Source organism: Gallus gallus, chromosome 2 (assembly GCF_016699485.2).
Source record: "Gallus gallus isolate bGalGal1 chromosome 2, bGalGal1.mat.broiler.GRCg7b, whole genome shotgun sequence".
NCBI classification, from domain to species: Eukaryota; Metazoa; Chordata; class Aves; order Galliformes; family Phasianidae; genus Gallus; species Gallus gallus.
The window spans coordinates 41,745,614-41,763,560 of NC_052533.1; the positions used below are offsets into that span (position 1 = coordinate 41,745,614).

Genomic DNA, 17,947 nt, shown 5'->3' on the forward strand with positions numbered 1-17,947 from the left:
CTGATAGACATTCCTAGGGTGTAAAGAAGGACTGGGGAGTATAAATAGGAGGAGGGGAGATAATGACAGACTGCCTTTTGTGCATCACCTGGAGTTCTGTTGGTCTGAGCCTGAAATCATATATGAAGACAATGGAGAGGGACAGAAAACATCCACAGCAGTCTGAGCACTTCCACTGAGACACGTAGTCAGACGGTTTATTTTAACAAAGATAGAAGATTAAAAGATGACTCATTGATCCCTCATGTTGGGAAAAATACCAAGTACATAAAGCTTTCTTGTACTTTGAGACAAAACGCATCCCAAAGCCTGCAGCTGAGCAAGGAATCCAGCTGGGCTCAGGTTGGAATGTTTACTGGTGAGGGCTGGTGGAAAGGCAGATTCTCAGCCTCAGGTGACCTGCAAATCAATACCTGAAGACCCTGTGCAGGCCTGAACAGCACAGCTACAAGGTTCAGGCCTCAGCTCAGTGTGGAGTTCTGTAGGTGAAACAAAAGGACTGGGATATATGGGGAGCGATGGCCTCTCTGCCTTCCTGGGCAGCTCTGCAGGTACACTTTTTATGCATTGATACAAGCAAGAAGCATTTATTTTCATCAGCAGGATCTTTTTGTGTTTGAAAGTGCTAGGGAGAATGTTAGCTGATTGGAGAGGTGTTCTCTTCTTAAGGAGCATCACACCAGGAGTGTCAGCCAAAGCTGGTTTTCTTTTCCAAGAAAAATGATGCAGAGAATTTCACACTTCTACTACAGCATCTTTTATTTAATCAGGAAAAAAATCTTCAGAGGTGTTGCTACATCTGATTGCAAAAGCCCTAATCAGTCTTCTCTAGTTTCAGCTGCATTGCTTCTGAAAAGATCGTCACCTCCCATTGGAAGTGCAGCAGAACATGAAGGGCTGCAATTATTTAGTTAGGAACGATTTGCTGTTGCTTCTGCCTGGTTAGTCTTCCCTCACTCAGCTGATGCCACTCAGGAAAGGGCCCTCGTTGGAAGGAGGGGATGCCTAACAGGCTTGACAGATTGCAGCATAATTGGCTTAATTCCCCAGAGACTAAGACTCAGAACAAGTTTTCAAAGTTGAAACAAAAGTGGTGCAAGAAATCCTTTTCTCTTTCACTTTAGCACACAGAGCACCTCACCACAGATGGATTTGCCTGGGAAGACTCAGCTATGAAAAGTGTTTTAGAGCCCCTGAGTGGACCCAGGTATGCTGTTCCTATTGCTTTCCTGCTACTTGTTATAATTATCTCTGTAAATTAATTTCCATTAATTGATTTGATTGAGAATATTCCGATTAAGGTGGTGTTTCTTCTGATACCTTAGTTCCAGTGATTCAGACCAGCTGCTATCTATAACTGTCCCTGGCTTTGTTCTGTGGAGTCCCAAATGGGACTGCCAGAATATGTATACTGCTCATGGGCAGAAAGAGAAATGGACTAAAACTACAGTGTATGGCTATTCCTTGAGACAGAGACTTGCCTGGATTCTGGAAACTGAAGTTGTTGTTAATGCATGGGTTAAGCATCTCCCACAGTCAGGGGGTAAGGAGCACCAGCTCAGAGGGGCAGACTGGATGTGTGAGAGGTGAGCAGCGCCTGCAGATTACACCTTAGACACAACAAATGAGCGTTATCAAACATTTGATCAGAGAAGCTGTGGTGTCCCATCCCTGGAGTCACTCTAGGCCAGGTTGGATGGGGCCCTGGGCAGCCTGATCTGTGAGTGGCAGCCCTTTCCACTACAAAGGGTTGGAGCGCAATGATTTTTACTGTCACTGCCAACTCAAGCTATTCTATGATTCTGATTTGCTATCTGTACTCTGTATATGCATCAGGATGCTGATGGCAGCCCAGAGCCTGCTGTTTACCCACTGCCTGTCCTTCCCTGAACTGTGGCATTTTGGTTCCTCCTCAGCCCCACAGCTCTACTCTGAAGAAAGGTGACGGTTGTCCTTCCCTGACTACCCAAACAAACAGGCTCTATGTGGTATTGAATACATGATATTTGGATTTGAGTAGGTATGTTTAAAATGTCCTCTGAATGAAGCAAAACAATGCAAGGAGGTGAGTGCCTCATCCATCAGATTTTCTGCTCTCCCCCCATTTCAGACCCCAGAGTTGGGAAGTGCTGATCCTTCTCGTGTTCATTTTCATGGAAAGTATAGGGCACAACTGGAAAGAAATGTGGTTACAGCTCCAGATCCACCCACGGGAAGGGAGGGCTGGGAGCACTGCAGCATGGGCACTGAAGGATTTGTCGAGGTTTAAAGTGGACAGGCACAGGTGCAACAGGTGTTTGCCACAGGTGTGTTGGAAGAACACTATGCATTGCCAGATTTTACTGCTGATGTGCTCTGTGGTCTAGAGGTCTCACTGTGCGATGTCTTCCAAAATCTATCTAGACTACCCAGAATGTGAAAATCTATAACTGTTTTCAGATCCCCAGTGTTCTTTCAGTAGTCTGCCTTGAGATGACAGTGCATACACTGGTTCTCATGCTCTTGTTATAGGCTATAGTCTAATGTGTTGCTGTACAAAGTCTGCATTCAGTAGCTGGGCTCTCCACAGCTCCTTCTTCTAGCTGCATAATGGGTAACTGGAAAGGGCAGATGATAACAGCTGCACAACAGATTAATAAGCCATCTATCAAAGCATTAGCAGGCCTGGATGACCTGCAGCATGGACTGGGCTGGCTGTGAAGGGAACTTGCTCTGTGTCTGGTCCCCAGTATGAAGTTTTCTTTCTCATTCTCTGTTCCAAGAAAGAAAGAATCAGCCTTTAGGGTTGACTTCTTCCAAAAGATTTAGTGTTTGATTCCCAGTCTCAGTACTCATGCTTTCTCCTCAGCTGCTGCTTAGTCCTGAAAGTCTCAGTTTCCAAGATAAATCCATCTGCCGGAGCTCGCCTGGCAACAGCAAGGGCTGCATTCAGGCTTAGTAGTGTGAGCCCGAGAGAAAGAAAAGTTGTCCAAAATGTTGTTGTTCTTGTTGAGTTAGTTTTCCCCAGTTGCAGAGAAATCACAGCATAAGGATTGTTTTGTTTTTTTTTTTTTAAAGGGACAAGAAATCTCTAACAGAATAGGTGAGTGGTTACAATCATGACTGATTTCTGGAGTGTATCTGATACCTAAACAGTTTTTACTCATTTTTATTCTGGTGAGTATTCTTTTTTCTTGCACTAACATAAATTAATAAATTAAGATTAATTCTGTTGAGTTACCAGACGTGCACTGAGCTATGCAATTGGGTTGTGTTAGCTGCTTCTTGCCCCACTACGTGCTCTACGTGGCCTGTCCACGAGCACCTGATACCTGCAAAGTGAGTGTGTCTGATCCTATCTCTTGGTCCATCTTATCCACTGTTCTCTACTGTAGTGGATTTCAGCAGGGCCCTTCTCCGTGTTTCCTCCAAATGAGTTCTGGGGAAGGAGGATTGTCATCATGGCTGGTTTTGCCAGGATGTGACATCAGGCAAGGCTGGAACTGGTGGGGAAAGCTGAAAGTATCTGACCTAGCCATGTCAGTGTGACGTGTCTGACCTGTGCAGGTGGCTGCGAGCATGAGAACCCCCTTCCTAAAGCACAGAGAGATGGAGCTCTTAACTCCATTTGGCTTGTTGGAGCTGTTTGCCACTTTCCAATGAACTATTTGGCAAATTCCATGTGTTCCTCAGCTACTTTCCCTGCAGCTATTTCCTATAGCATCAATCAGACGTATGAACTGACTACAAAACCCAACTGAAATCCAAAGCAGTTGGTTTGTTCTCAGGGCAGAGAAACGGCTTGTATCACCATCCTCCTCACCACCACATCAGCTTTGAGCACTGGATAAGTCACAGCCTTTGCTGAAGTCTTACTGTTCAGTGTACTCTGGATCTATCTTTCTTGGGCTGCTTCACCAAAGCCCTCCTGGAAGGGAAGGTTGAGCATTGGGTGCCACTTCTAAGGACTTGGATAGACCTTTGCAGGAGCAGCATTCATCCTTTTTTTTATCTTCCAGGAACTCATCAGCTGATAGTACAAAACCTCATACCAACCTCCTCCAGCACACTGCCAGTTAAACAACACCTGCTAGGGAAAAGAAAGAAACATTTAAAAAGGAAAATGAGATAATGAAAACTAAGTACCATTTTGAACCACATCAATCTTGCTACAGTAAACAAGGCTGGATGACTCGAGGACCATGCTGATAAGGACATCCTAGTTAGCAACAGTAGCTTTTCTGTCTCCTTTCCAGAGATTATTTCTTTCTGTCTCAGGAATCAAATCAACTGGGTTCTTCTTGTGGATTGTAAACTACGCCAAAGCCAATCAGTGCAAACCCACTGCCTTCACTGAGTTTCTTCTGCTTTCTGGCAGCTTAAGTTCTGGCTTTTACTGATTCTACAGACAAATCCAAGTTGCTCAATATGTTTCATGAGTCTGCAGCTACCTACACATGAGTTTCAAAAGAAGATCAGAGGTCTACACCAACATAAATGATCTCACATATTTCAGGGCTAAGCCTGGAGCCAGCACACACAGATTAGGGTGATAAAAACCTTTGTTTCTCCAGGACTTCAGGTCTCCCTGCATAATTTGAGCTGGAAAAACCAATCTCATGAGTGCCTCAATGAATCTCCTTTCTCTCATCTCATGAGTTTGGAGTATCAAAACACCAGTGCAGCCATGTTAGGGGACACAAGCTTTGTTTTCCTCTAGGCATGCTGTCTCTGCAAGAGGCCGGCTGCCCATACACCAGCAGCAGAATGGCTGAGCTCTCTGAAGTTTCACAAGCAAAGCTTCCTTTCATGTGCTGAGCCTCACTGTGGCTGACCTTCCTCTCTCTGTATTCAGGACCCAGCATCATTGCAGCTTGCAACAAGGCTCGTGGCGGGGGATGTCAGAGGGCAGGAAGCGATGTCTGGAAGTGCCCCTGGGTCATCACTGCAGACGGGGATATGTGTGGGAGGGCACAAAAGAGCAAAGCAGGAAAGCAATGCAAAAAACAGAGATGGAAAAATAAAAGTGAAATTGCACAGCAAACAGCAGTAAAGAAGAAAAAGTGTTTGCAGTAGCGTCGGTGCAGGAAGTGACTGCGGAGGTCAAAGGTGGTCACAGGGAAATGGCAATGACAGGAATATGAAGCATTTCAGGAAATATAAATGCACTTTTCTTCCAGTCCTCAGAGAGCAATAATGAGAGCAATGTCAGTGACAGGCAGACACTTGCAGGGGAGAAAAAGAAGTAGTGAGAGGGCTCCAGGTAGTGTCACAGTGAGTAGCGAAGGGCTCTCTCTTGCTGGTGGTGAATGTCTCAGGGCCAGAACTCAGCCTGGGGTCCTGAGGATCTCAAAAAATCAAATAATCGTTTGAGTTGGAAGAGACCTTTAAAGGCCATCCAATCCAACTCTTCTACAGTGATCAGGGACACCTACAGCTCCATCAGGTGCTCAGAGCCCCGTCCAGCCTGACCTTGAATATCTTCAAGGATGACGCATCCACTACCTCACTGGGCAACCTGTTCTAGTGCATCACTATACTTATCATAAAAAAAAAACAAAACTTCTTCCTTATGTTCAGTGTACATCTCCCCTCTTTTGGTTTGAGCCACTTCCCCCTGTCCTGTCACAACAGTTCCTGAAAAATAGTCTGTCCCTTACTTTCTTACAGCCCCCCTTTAGATACGATAAGTATCTCAGCACTGAGCCAGGCAAAGTGAGGCTATGCTGGATGGACAGATGTCTCTCACCCGCTGCTGTCTCAGGCTCTGGCCTTCAGCAGCTAGTGGGTCCAGCCAGGTAGAAACGTTGAGAAGTTTAATTTGATTAATAATGGTCTGCAATGGCTAACAAAAGAAAATTGCGCTTAACAAATTTTATGGAAACTTACAGTTGCTGAAGTGGGTGACATTAAGAGCTGAGAGGCAGATGCCGTGGGTGTAATTTACCTGGCCTTCAGTACAACCTTCAGTATAGAATAAATGAATACATTCAATTTGCATTTATATAGCTCCTTTTCATCCGCACCCTGTGGCAAGGCATCTTACAAACGTCTCATGGGCTGTTTGAAAGTTGTGTTCGTGACAAACTGAGATGAAGGGAGTCCTGAAGACACTGTGAGCTGCAAACTGGGGATGTGAGTATTTCAATGCAGATACCCAAATGTCCACGGTCTGGCCACTTGATGACAGGACATAAGACTGTGAGTCATTTAGAAAACTGCAGAAATTGATTTTGGCTGGCTAACTCACACAGGCTCTCCCTCTCTCAAGAGGAAAGCCCAAAGGATTTGTTAAGTCTGGGGTTGTTCATTCTGGAGAAAAGGAGGTCCAAGAGAGACCTGATCGCTCTCTATAACTGCCTGAAAGGAGGCCATGGCAAGGTGGGGGTTGGCCTGTGCTCCAAGGTGACAGCAGTAGGATGAGAGGGAATGGCATCATGCTGCCCCAGAGGATGTTCAGGTTGGGTATTAGGAAGAAATTCTTCTCAGAGTCATGAGGCAGTGGCACAGGCTGCCAGGGGAAGTGGTGGAGTCCCTGGAGGTGTTCAAGAACTGTGTGGATGTGGCATTGAAAAATAACACAATTGTCTCCAAGTAGCTGATTTGTGTTTCATATTAATCTTATCAAGTAATTAAAATGCTTTTTTTTTTTTTTTTTAATGAAAGGTGGTTACACAGCTCTACGGTTGAAAATCTTTGCAGATGAATTCTGTGGGTAAGAACTTCAAGGCTATGTGAGGCAGGGGGATGTTCTTTGCATGTTAAAAGTTTCAAAATCATGACTCATGTAGAAGAGTTAAAGATGACTTTCATGGCTTGATCATGAAGCCAGCTTGAAATTTCAAATGTCATCTCAGAACAACAAGCATTAACTGCTTCTCCAGGCCTGGCCACAATGGGGAAGCTTGTCCTGGCACAGCGTTATCACTACTGAAGAGACACTCTGCCATCCATCTCCCAAACTTAATGGCCAAATAACAAGAGGCAGTTCATGGCACTCACAAGAAATGGACACAATGGATTCTTGAAGGTTTTGCAGACTCGCTTCAGCTCTAGTTTGAGAATCCAGTGTCACTGAGCTTTTGCTTGCTTAGGAAATATAGTGAAAAAATTTTGAGATGATGAAATGGCGAAAGAGGGTGTTTTTTTCCTCCAAGCAATCTCCTGCTTTAGATAACCAACAATATAGCAGTTGTATAGGAGAGCATTTTAGATGCATGGCAGCAGGAGTGTTCCATGGTGCTTTGCAGTTCTTGGTTATTGGTTTATCCCGGGGACTTACAGCATTCCATTATTGCCAGCACTTCTGTAGTCCCATGCTAGCACAGGGCTACGGCACCTTGCGGCTGTATGACACTGCAAACCTGGACAAAGAAGGAAAATCTGTCATCAGCTTAAGTGGTTCTAGCCTAGTACTTGCAGTTTTTAAAACATGGGGACCTTCCCTGATCTTTTGTGTTGTGAAACCATTATTCTGTTTTTAAAGCTGTATAAAGTGCTTTGCCAGTATAAATAACAGTAACTTAAAGATCTATATCAAAATTTTCTCTTCTTCAGTAGCTCTCTTATTCCAAAAGCGTTTGCTGTATGAAACAATGATGAGAAATGGAACTAGCAGCCAAAGACAAGCTGTCTACAGAGTCTGATTTTAACAGATTATTTTTATTAGAAAAAACTGGGGAGTGATTGTGAATGACAACTGGGAGAGCTCTTTCTCCACACTTACTCCACATCAATCTTAAATGAGTATCTCCTTCAAGGCGTATCTCATCTGCTCCAGTTTTAGCAGCAACTTAATAAAGTGCATTTATCACCTCTTCTCCACCTAAAAGCTTGGCTAGTTCTGCCTTCACGTGGCTCCTAACGTATGTGTCAACCCCTTTTCCTAAAAATGCAGTGATTAATTTTTGTTGAGGAGCATTTCCTCCTTTCTCACTCCTTGAGGCTAGCCTCACTGGGCACTTGTGTTGCTACACTAAAAACTGTTCATTTTTCCTTAGTTCATCTTTTATTGAGAACTGGTAATGGTTGTAGGAGGGTATTTGTGATCCCTCTGCCTTCATCTTCCAATGCTGTAGGGCACAGGCATGGTGAGCAGTGTTTCTTTTGCAGCAGGGAAACGTTCCTTTCTTCCAAGCTTCCAACACCACTTGATGGATGTGCACAGAGACTTTGGGGCACGCTCCTCAGCTGGAGCTACAGTTTGCCTAAAATCCCAGGTGCTACATAGATATTAATTAACTTTGATGTTGTTTAATGGTACTCAGTGTGCATTTTAATGAGACGTACCTCATACCATGTGTCAGGCCCAGGCCAGGCTATGCTGTCATCTGAAACTCCACAGGAAAGAAAAACACACCATTAAATGATGGAAGAAAATTGTGTCTTGGTACTATGTAAAGATCCATTATATTTTTCCTTCTGCTTTTCATTCAAAATATTGATGTTCTTGTTACATTGAAAGGTGGTGGGAATAACTCAGACCACAGGGTATTTCTCAGTTGTTGTGCGTTATGGGCTGGCCTTGGGGCATCTTCTCTCCATCCCATTCCTATGAGGGCCAGCCAACCAACTTCTGAGCTCACTCCTTTTCCTTTGCCCTGTCTCTTGGAAGGGATAGGAGAGAGTGGGGACCCAAATTTGCTGGAGGGCGCTACTTTCAGGTGAAGGATGTCTGGCCTCCCCTCCAGCATTACCTCCAGTGCTGCCAGCCCTTTTCTCTCCTTCCCTACGATGTGCACGTTTCCACAATCACAGCTCTCCTTACTTTTTCTGCTGTCAGCAACTGCCCTAGGTGCTACAGATGTGTATTGAGGAGCCCACTCAAGCTTAAGGCGGATAAATGGTTTCAGAAATTAGCCTTGACTGAGTCTCCAGGGTGAAAAATGGAGGCATTTCTCTCATACGTGTTAAGACTTGCTCAATGTGTGCTCTGCATCCACTGTCCAAAGCCACTGCTGCTCACTTGCTTTGTTTGGACTGGATGGCATCACTGACACGTTGGTTTTATGTATTGCAATAATTTCTGGAGTAACTTTATTTTAGCCTCACTTTATCAACTGCTTATTCCGCAATAAAAATTTCTCTTGGCCCACCAAGACAGAGCACAGCATGGGCTGCCCAGCTGCATTAGGAAGAAGATTGAATAACCAGCAGTCCTTCTGTCTCAGCAATGGGAAAGAGGAATGAGCAGGAGAAGTAAACTACCTTTTCATGTGGGAACAGGGAGTTTGTAATAAGAAAGAAGTCATTCAGAAATAAATGACTGAGATGGCATTCAAAACATGCACATACAGAGGTATATTCTCACACAAAGACTTGTAAGAATTATTTGAGAGAGGCAACTGGTGCTGTCCCTTGCCCACCACTGGGAGCCATCTTTTGTCTTTGCTTTGTTCTCCCCGCAATGATATATATGGGGGCAAGAAATGACTTGACAAGAATCTAATCTTGTAACAAATACAAAAGTAATATCATGCTGTGTTATAACTGTAGTTCAGCTTTACTCCAGGTCCTGCGTGACAATGCTCAGCACTATACTCTCAGGCTGCCTTTCAGGGAAGGTGCCTCATCCAGGAAAGAGTTTGCAGAGAATATCCATGGTGGTTTCCTCAATCCAACGTATGTTAAACTCTTAGGTCAAAGCTGCTGGCAACGTTAAGGTCTGTCTGTGGTCTTCTCATAGAGACAGTAGTGCTCATCTGCAGAAATTGCCTCACACCTGGAGGAGCAGAAATATGTTTTATAATTTAGCAAAGGTTACTGAAGTGTTGGCTAGACGGAGGAGCAGACTGGTTAACCTCATGTCAATTTTATTAGCGTGAAAAGAGCTTAAATTTATATCTGGAAATATAATTTATGAGATCTGACTTCTTTTTTTTTTTTTTTTTTTTTTGAAGTGCATGACCTGTATATATCTTCACTGCATTTCTAAGCTTACTGGGCTGTCAGCATATGTGTATCCTGAGAGTTGAGAGAGAAATAATTGTGTGTGATCTTTCATGTTTACTGTTTGAGTAAGATCCAAACTGTTCCTGTGCACAAGGAGCCAAAGGCAAAACATTTGTGCAGAAAAAGCTGTGTCTACATGATCTGGTAATGCAGTCCAGTAGGAGTAGATCTGTAGAGCACTGGAGCTCTAAGGTGCAAATCTAGCAATATCCGTGCATCCATATTCCATGATATTCATGCATCAAGATGCTTCCCTTTAGAAGCTTCCAGTCCAGACCTGTTGATGGCCAGTAGAGACTGGAACAATGCAGTATGGGTGTCCCACATCTCCCAGTTTAGTTTAATTGGAAGAAAATCTGGTTTGTGTTCTTGGTAGTCATGCTGTGTTGCAAACCAACGTGTGTGAGAAGTGAAAAGGAAGAGGAGAATTGCTTTAAAAGCTCTCCCCTCATCTGAACAAAGTTTTGAACCAAAGAAGGAAAAAAACCCCACCGATTAAAGAAGCACATCACGCATTTCCACACCCAGTTCTCACATCCAGAAAGGAAGAAAAAAAAAAAAAAGAGGGAAGAGAAAATTGACAAGTTTGTTCAGCACCTGTTGCAGCATCAACTGTGCATAAATGAAGTGGGGAGCCTTCACTTCAAGAGGTATTGGGGAGTCATGCAGTTGTCAGTCAGCTTTGAAGTATGACCAATCAGCAAATACTCTGGAGGTCTTACTTTATTAAATGAAAAATGCAATTTAGATTTTAGGTTCTGTGTTTAAAATAAAATTTCCCCCTTGGTTTTAAATTCCCATTCCTGTTATTCTCCAGCTGATCTCCAGACTGAACAGGTGAAGTTACATCCCTGCATCGTGAGACTGAAGCAGCACATACTGCACTGGTGAGTATTAAACACCAATCGTTAGATGTCCTTGAAGAAATCTGGAAATCTTCTGCCTGTAAGGACATGAAAAAGTGTTAAAGCAGAGAAGATAAATTGTGTCTGACAATGGGCTGTAGAACAAGGCCTCCCCGTGAAGAAAGACCTAATAAATTAAAGGTGACTTGCAAAAGCTTCCCTTCTGAAGGAGATAAATTCAGAGATTTGCCTTGCAAGAGGTGCAGGTACTGGGAACTCAGAGAACCTGCCTGTTGGCGAGTGCAGAGGTGATGTGTCTCCATCTTTTTGCACTGCAAACTCTTGCAACAAATGGAGGCATAAGCCCTTGTGAATTTGTCGTGTCCCCACATTTCCTTACACGCTCAGGGAACTGGCTATTTCTCTGCTGTAGCAGCTCCTGCAGAGCTGGTGCTGCCAGGTGCTGGGGCAGCCTCATGTGGAATGTGGGCAGTGCAGCAAAGCTGGATTAGTGCTGAGGGGGTCAGTGTATCACAAAATCCACAGGGTTAACAGCAGCTGAATTCAAAAATGAGCCTCCTGTGGTACAGATATGTGGCCTCAGTATTTGGTGAGTAGGTGTGAACCTACCCTGGCTGAAGCACTCAGGGTAAAGCTTGATACGCTGCATGGCAGAGAGGGCAAGGGCAAAGGATGGCAAGAGCAAGGCAGAGATGGCTGCAGGATGGCTGGGTTTCAGGGTCTGCACGAACTTTTGAAGCACTCCTGCAGTAGACAAGAGATAAATCCAGACCCTCTAAATGTTTCTTGGCCCATAGAATTGGAGACCTTATAGCAGCCTTCCAGTACCTGAAGGGGGCCTAAGGGAAAGCTGGGGAGGGACTGTTTAGAAGGGCAGGTAGCAAAAGGACGAGGGGAAATAGCTTTAAACTGGGAGAGGGTAGATTTAGACTAGATAGTAGGAAGACATTCTTTACTGTGAGGGTGGTGAGACACTGGAACAGGTTGCCCAGTGAGGTTGTGGATGCCCCCTCCCTGGAAGCATTCAAGGCCAGGCTGGATGGGCTTTGAGCAACCTGGTCTACAGGGAGGTGTCTCTGCCTGTAACAGGGGGGTTGGAACCAGATGATCTTAAGCGTCCCTTCCAACCCAAACCATTCTATGATTCCACGATTCTATGATTCATTCAGTGGTTTATTCAATAAAAGAGGTTGGAGCGGAGCTTGGGATCATCCAGTCCCACAGTGGGAGTAATCCCCAACTAGAGCTGGTTGCTCAGAGCCTCATCCTGACAAGTTTGGAGAACCTCAAGGGATGGAGGTTCCAGGACTTGACCTTTCCCTCCTCTATTCTGTCAAAAATTGCGCTAGTTGCAGCCTGTGCCTATTGTTCTAAATATTGCAAGGCTGCAGCAATGCCCCACATTCAGCTGCTTCTCACGCAGTCAGCCCCAGTCCCAGGGCTGTCCCAAGTACAGGATTTTGCATTCATCTTTGCTGAACTCTGGGAAGCTGCAGGGGTCCCATGGGTCCCAAGCCAGCCGTTTTTAGAGCAGACCTCAGCTAGAAAAGCTAATGAAGACTACCGCAGCAAAACCATTAGGATCTGTCACTGAATTTAGAGGAAAGTACTAATGGCAAGGAAATCCTCCAGAGGACAGCAAGAAAAAGAAAAAAGGATGTGAAAAAATAAAGGCAGTCCCAGTTCTTTCACTCCTCTCTCACTTGATCAGTCCTCAGAGCTGCATGGATCTTATTCACTGAGTACCAGTTTCTGACAGACCATGGCTGCATGCAAAAGCACATTGCATCTTAGCAGAGTTTGCAGCTGTGATCCCTGAAACTGAGACCTCTAACACTTCTAAGAGATCTGAAACACAAAGAAAAATGTCCCGTCTGTGGGACCAGCCGCTTGAGGGAGCCAAGATTACGTGCATTAAGAGCCAGCTGATTACATAAACATTTTTGAAGTGTTGTAGCTGGAACCACTCTTTTTCTCTAATGCTAAATCTGTCAGGTCAGAAAGCTCTGAGAGCTTCTGTCTCAGATTTAAATGCTGTATAATTTGGCTTCTAAAGAAAGACTTACTTGCAGTATCTTGTTGTAGTTGTGTTTAGTCTGTCCCCCTGGATGACTTTTGGTTGTGTGTGTCTCAGTTTCCAACAGATTTGATAACTGTTAAGAAGTCTCAGCATTAACTTTCTACAAGCTGAGTGAAAACTGATAGAAAACAATAATGAAAATGATTGGAGAAGTGCTATCTTTTTATGAAATCAACTGGTTTAGTGGGAAAAAAATGCACGTCTTGTGGCCCACGTTTTCTTCAGATCCTAGATCAGTATCTCTATTTTAAACGTTGAAGGTTCAACAGAGAAGAAAGTTAAAGGAGAGCTATAGGAAATCACTTAAAAGTCACAGGAAATTGGGATCCAGTTGTCAGAGAGAGACCCATTCAAATGCTACGTAGCTACCAAGACAGACCCCCTCTCTGTTCTTACTGAGTTATAATCTTCTGTAGGTGTGTTATGGACAGAATAGATTTTGCAAAGTTTCTTGAAGGAAAGTGGTAAGGCAAGTTTCCTTTAAAATGATGTTCAGGTTTCAAAAATGATTGCTACAAGCCTATGGAAAGTGACAAGACAACCCTTTGATTCTACTTATGATTCATATCCACACATGCTAGGAAATAGTGCTGGCATTTTGTCAGCAGTGTTGCATTATGAGCTCTCATTTGTGTTCCTTTTTTTCCCCAGGTGGATTTACTTCTTGTCCACATCAAAATGCAGAGACTGCTCCATTCATCAGGTCCATGGCATACAAAGGAGATGTTATCAACATGTATCTTGTGTCCTAGCAAGGAAAACTGAGAATCAGCAGAAGCATTCAGGCAAACAGGAACAGATGCCTGAAAGATCTCATATCAGCAGGTATAGTATCCAATAAAATAAATAAACCAATAAATAAAAAAATGGTAGCAAATGACAGCATTGACATCATTCCCATACGTACTGAAATACAAGCCCAGCCAATGATGACACCTGACTCTAAGAACAAGTTCAGAAAGACTCCACCTGGGGCTGGGGCATGACGAACATGTGATGGAGCAATGATAATACACATCGTGCCCCTTGCCCATGAGAAACTTCTCTTCTGAATAGACAGATTCGATTTGGTTCAATTCGACCCATTTGGTTTTTAAAAAGAGCTCATTTTGTAGCGCATATCTGTGTATGTCTCTCATCTTTAAATGTATGTAAACACACATAAACGGATACAAATGTCTATTTCTTTCCTCAGCAGGTGGAATGGCTTGTAGGTAAAATACCTGTAAATGAAGCCTCTTCCCAACAGTCCCAGGTATGCACTGCAGAAGCTGCTGCGAAGGACAGAAGCATCAGCACCATTCACCTTGTGTTTTCTTGTCCTTGTATTCAAGAAAAAATGTGCCTATAATTAGAAAGCAGAATTAGTACTGAAACAATTTTCACATCACTGGTCCTTCAGCCTCCTCAGATATTATTTGTGGTATCTGCTTTCATGCAAGAGGATGGGGCCAAATAAAAGCAATCACAAGGGTGGAAATGTTCTCAGCAGGAGGAAAAGGGATTATCAAAAAGCAGAGGAAAAAGATTTCTGAACGTTTTGTAGTCCTGGGCATCCATATGCCATTTGAGCTATGTAGAGAGTTAACAGATAGCTCTAAAAATAAAGAATGCATTATTTATTAACTTGTTAGAGCTTTCAGAAAATAGGAGCTGAATTCACCTGGCTAATAAGCTACCTCAGATCACGTCCATTGAAAGATACATGCATATGAATTGCATGAACTGTGCGTTTGGTCTTTACGAGGCCATTCAGGAACCTAAAGTTATTTTTTCTTCTAGGAAAAATACACGGAATAGTTCAGCTTTTGAATATTTTATAAAGTCTGTATGCCATTCTATATCTGCCCCTGCCCATGATTCTCCCTACGTAAGTGCGTGTAATTCCAATTTTATTTCAGAACAAGATTTGTTTGTAGTCCAAAGGATGCGATATCACAGAGGAGATTAAAGCAAGAAAACATGCTGTTGAGAACATAGCATGAAGGCTATTTTTTGGGGTCTCATGACCTTCCAGCCCTATACGATGAGCAGAACAAACCAGTGAATGTACCAGGATGTTAAGAGTTTACAGTTTTGACAGCCTGGACCTGCTCTCTCAGAGCACATTCTCATGCAACTTGCATTCATATTCTTGTCTCTGTCCAGCTATGCTGAATGGGGGGAGATTAGCAAGATGGGCTAGAGTGCTGCAATGGTGTCTTGTGCTGTGGTCAGATGTCTTTTGCAGTCCAAGGAAGGAGCTTCATGGGTTGATGAAGAGGTCTTGTCTGTCCCCACATTGCTCAGAAGGACATAGGCCAGGTTCAGAAGCGAGACTTCTTAAATATTTTCATAATCTTTGCATTAACTAGCAAAGTGAGAACTACTCTCTGTTAAAAGTCATTTCATCAACATAAATGGAGGTTATCTCAAAGGCAACAGGTGTTGAGGACTTTAGAGCCTGTGCTGCCCTTTCTGGGCTGTTAGGCTGGATAATCCTGGAAAAGGCTCTCCTTTGGTCCACGGCAAATTCAGAGTAGGAGCTCAGGCGTTATGGTCTTCCATGGGTATTGAGGAAAGCTCCGCTCTCACCCTTCTCCCATGCTCCAGCCATTCATTTCCCTGACCCTGGTGACAGCCATCCCTGCTCTGCACACCAGGGCCAACTCAGGACAAACCAGTTGTATGCCAGCCCTGCCAGATATCATGGAGGTGGAGGGCAGAGGAGGAGAAAGGATGCATCAGAATCATGGAGATCATCTTCTGCAAAGGAAAAATCCTCAATGAAGAATGAAGCCCACAAACCATATAAAAGTTTATTTGATGACTAAGTAGGGAAGGAAAAAAATATATATGTTCTCCACAGCTCTTGTTTTCAATACATGCATTACGTATTATTTATTTACATAATTACCCATTGCCTACTGCTATAGCTTTTTATTTGCAACCTCACTTGGAAAACTACACCGTGTGTTGGCCTAAGCACCCAGTCTGAATGCAGAAGTGGTGTCTGGGTGCCTAGCAATAACTTCTGGTGCCACTGGTCAATTTTAATTGCATTTGGCAGGCTGAAGTTTGAGTAAGTTCCTTCCAGTTATTTTGAGCAAACGGTGGGTAGGTACAAAAAACATCAGTAGATTTTCCAGGCTGAAAGCTAAACTCAGCCTTAGAGAAAAGAGGGCTTTACCTCTTAGTATAGGCTTCATGTTTTTTGCAATGCATAGAATTACTCACTTTTTGTATGATTTGCTTTCATTCAGTTTTCTCCATATGTCCAGAGACTGTAGGATGTGATGCAATTGAGAGAACAACCATTACCCTTGTTTTAAAAAGAAATCCTTCAAAAAAATGGGTTTTGTTTCCAACTCCCGGGTTTTATTTTTCACATTCAAAGAAAAAACTTATTTCTTGTTCTACCTATAACATTATATTCCTTCTCAGTTTTGAAAAGGTCACATCACCTGATGTAATAATTGCATGCAGCTGTTATGTAATTGTTCCTCATATTTCTATAAAAGGCAGTAATTGGAAGAGTTTCTCGAATGTTATTATGCAGCAGGTGCCTCCTGGGGACAACAACAATAGCTATTCATCTGGAGGCAACAGTCCCCATAGGGAGCTCAGGGCTGCCCGTGGGAGACACCATGGACCTGGGAAGTTATGTTCTCCATCTCCTTGCCGTGCAGACAACAGCAGAGCGTGGGTAGGTGAACTTTGCCAGCTCCATCTGTCCCACAGGCTGGGTGAGTCAGCTTGGGAAGCAGCATGCATGTGCACACAATGTCCCTCTTGCCAGAACCAGGAGCAAGGGTTCTGCTAGCAAGAGCCTGCAGCCAGCATCACTCAGCTCTCCTTACATGTCACCCTGGGACCCTGGGCAGGTGAAGCAGGAAAGATGTGGGGCTCTCCATCCCTGCTTTCTGGAAGATTCACATTGGGAATAACTAGCAATACGTGATCTTCCTTTGAGTGTCCTGCCACCAACTGCAAAACCCACTCTTCTCCAAGCCCACAGTACTGTAGTTCAGTCTTCTCCCTCCAGATTTGCTTAGAAGGAATGATGAAGTAACATCCACTATTTACATATTACATTTAGATTAGATTTAGATTTCAAGGCCAGACTGGACAGGGCTTTGAGTGACATGGTCTAGAGGGAGGTGTCCCTGCCTATAGCAGAGGGGTTGGAACTAGATGATCTTAAAGGTCCCTTCCAACCCAAACCATTCCATGATTCTACAATTAGAAAACCGACTTCAGAGACTCATACTTTAACAGTCAGTGTTCATGAGTGTCTGTTCAGATGGGTTGTAGAGCAGCGTGGCATTTTTCTCCCAGATGACTGAATTGGGTTGCACTGACTTCCATCACCCAAAGGCTGGCATGAACAAGATGACTGATTTATACAGGAGCTCCTGAGAGAGTAAATACCAAAATAAGTCATCTGAGGAGCTCCCATGCACCAGAGAGCAACCTAATGCTAACTGTGACACCAGAGTAAATTGCAGCAGTCAGCTGTTACATTCCATCTAGCCGTTCCGCTCGGTTTAATTAACCTTTCGGGAATTAGCGTTTTGTGGACTTACGGTACCTGCTCTGAATTTCTGGCAGTTATAGAAGTGCTGCCTCAGCTGCAGAGTGACTTGTCTCAGAACAGGGTGATACCCAGCAGTCCTTTAAGGACGGGTCTCTGAGCTGCAGGAGGAACCGGGGGCAGCACAGAGGGGATGAGGCAGCCTGTACAGCCTGTACCTCTGCTGGGGCTGCTCCATGCCTCACCACTCAGAAACTGCTCATTTCCCATCCCTGTGGGCTCAGCTGCAGCTTCTTCACTCCTTTTTTGAGCACACTTTGTCCTCGTTCACCACTTTGCACTTATAGCCATTTCCAAGCACCTTCTTAAAGTTGGCAGCTGCTCTGCCCACACTTACCAATCAAAGACTTACATTCTGCCTCTGAGAAACCATGAGATGACAACCCTGCTGCCCACAAGAAATGGTGCCTGTCACAGGGGAGCACAGCACAGCCCAGCCAGGTGCCCACTGCTGTGCCAGGGCTGCATCTATCCATGTTCCCATATTCCCATCCTTAT

The 17,947-nt window shown here is 44.1% G+C and overlaps 1 long non-coding RNA gene across 1 annotated transcript; it reads left to right on the forward strand.

Annotated features, from left to right (window-relative positions):
• The first annotated feature begins 1,921 nt into the window (after nt 1-1,921).
• On the forward strand, nt 1,922-14,209 carry LOC107052529. The gene is made up of 3 exons (XR_003073631.3): nt 1,922-10,817; nt 13,528-13,701; nt 14,072-14,209. It is a non-coding gene; the product is annotated as an uncharacterized LOC107052529 (long non-coding RNA).
• The last annotated feature ends 3,738 nt before the right edge of the window (nt 14,210-17,947 follow it).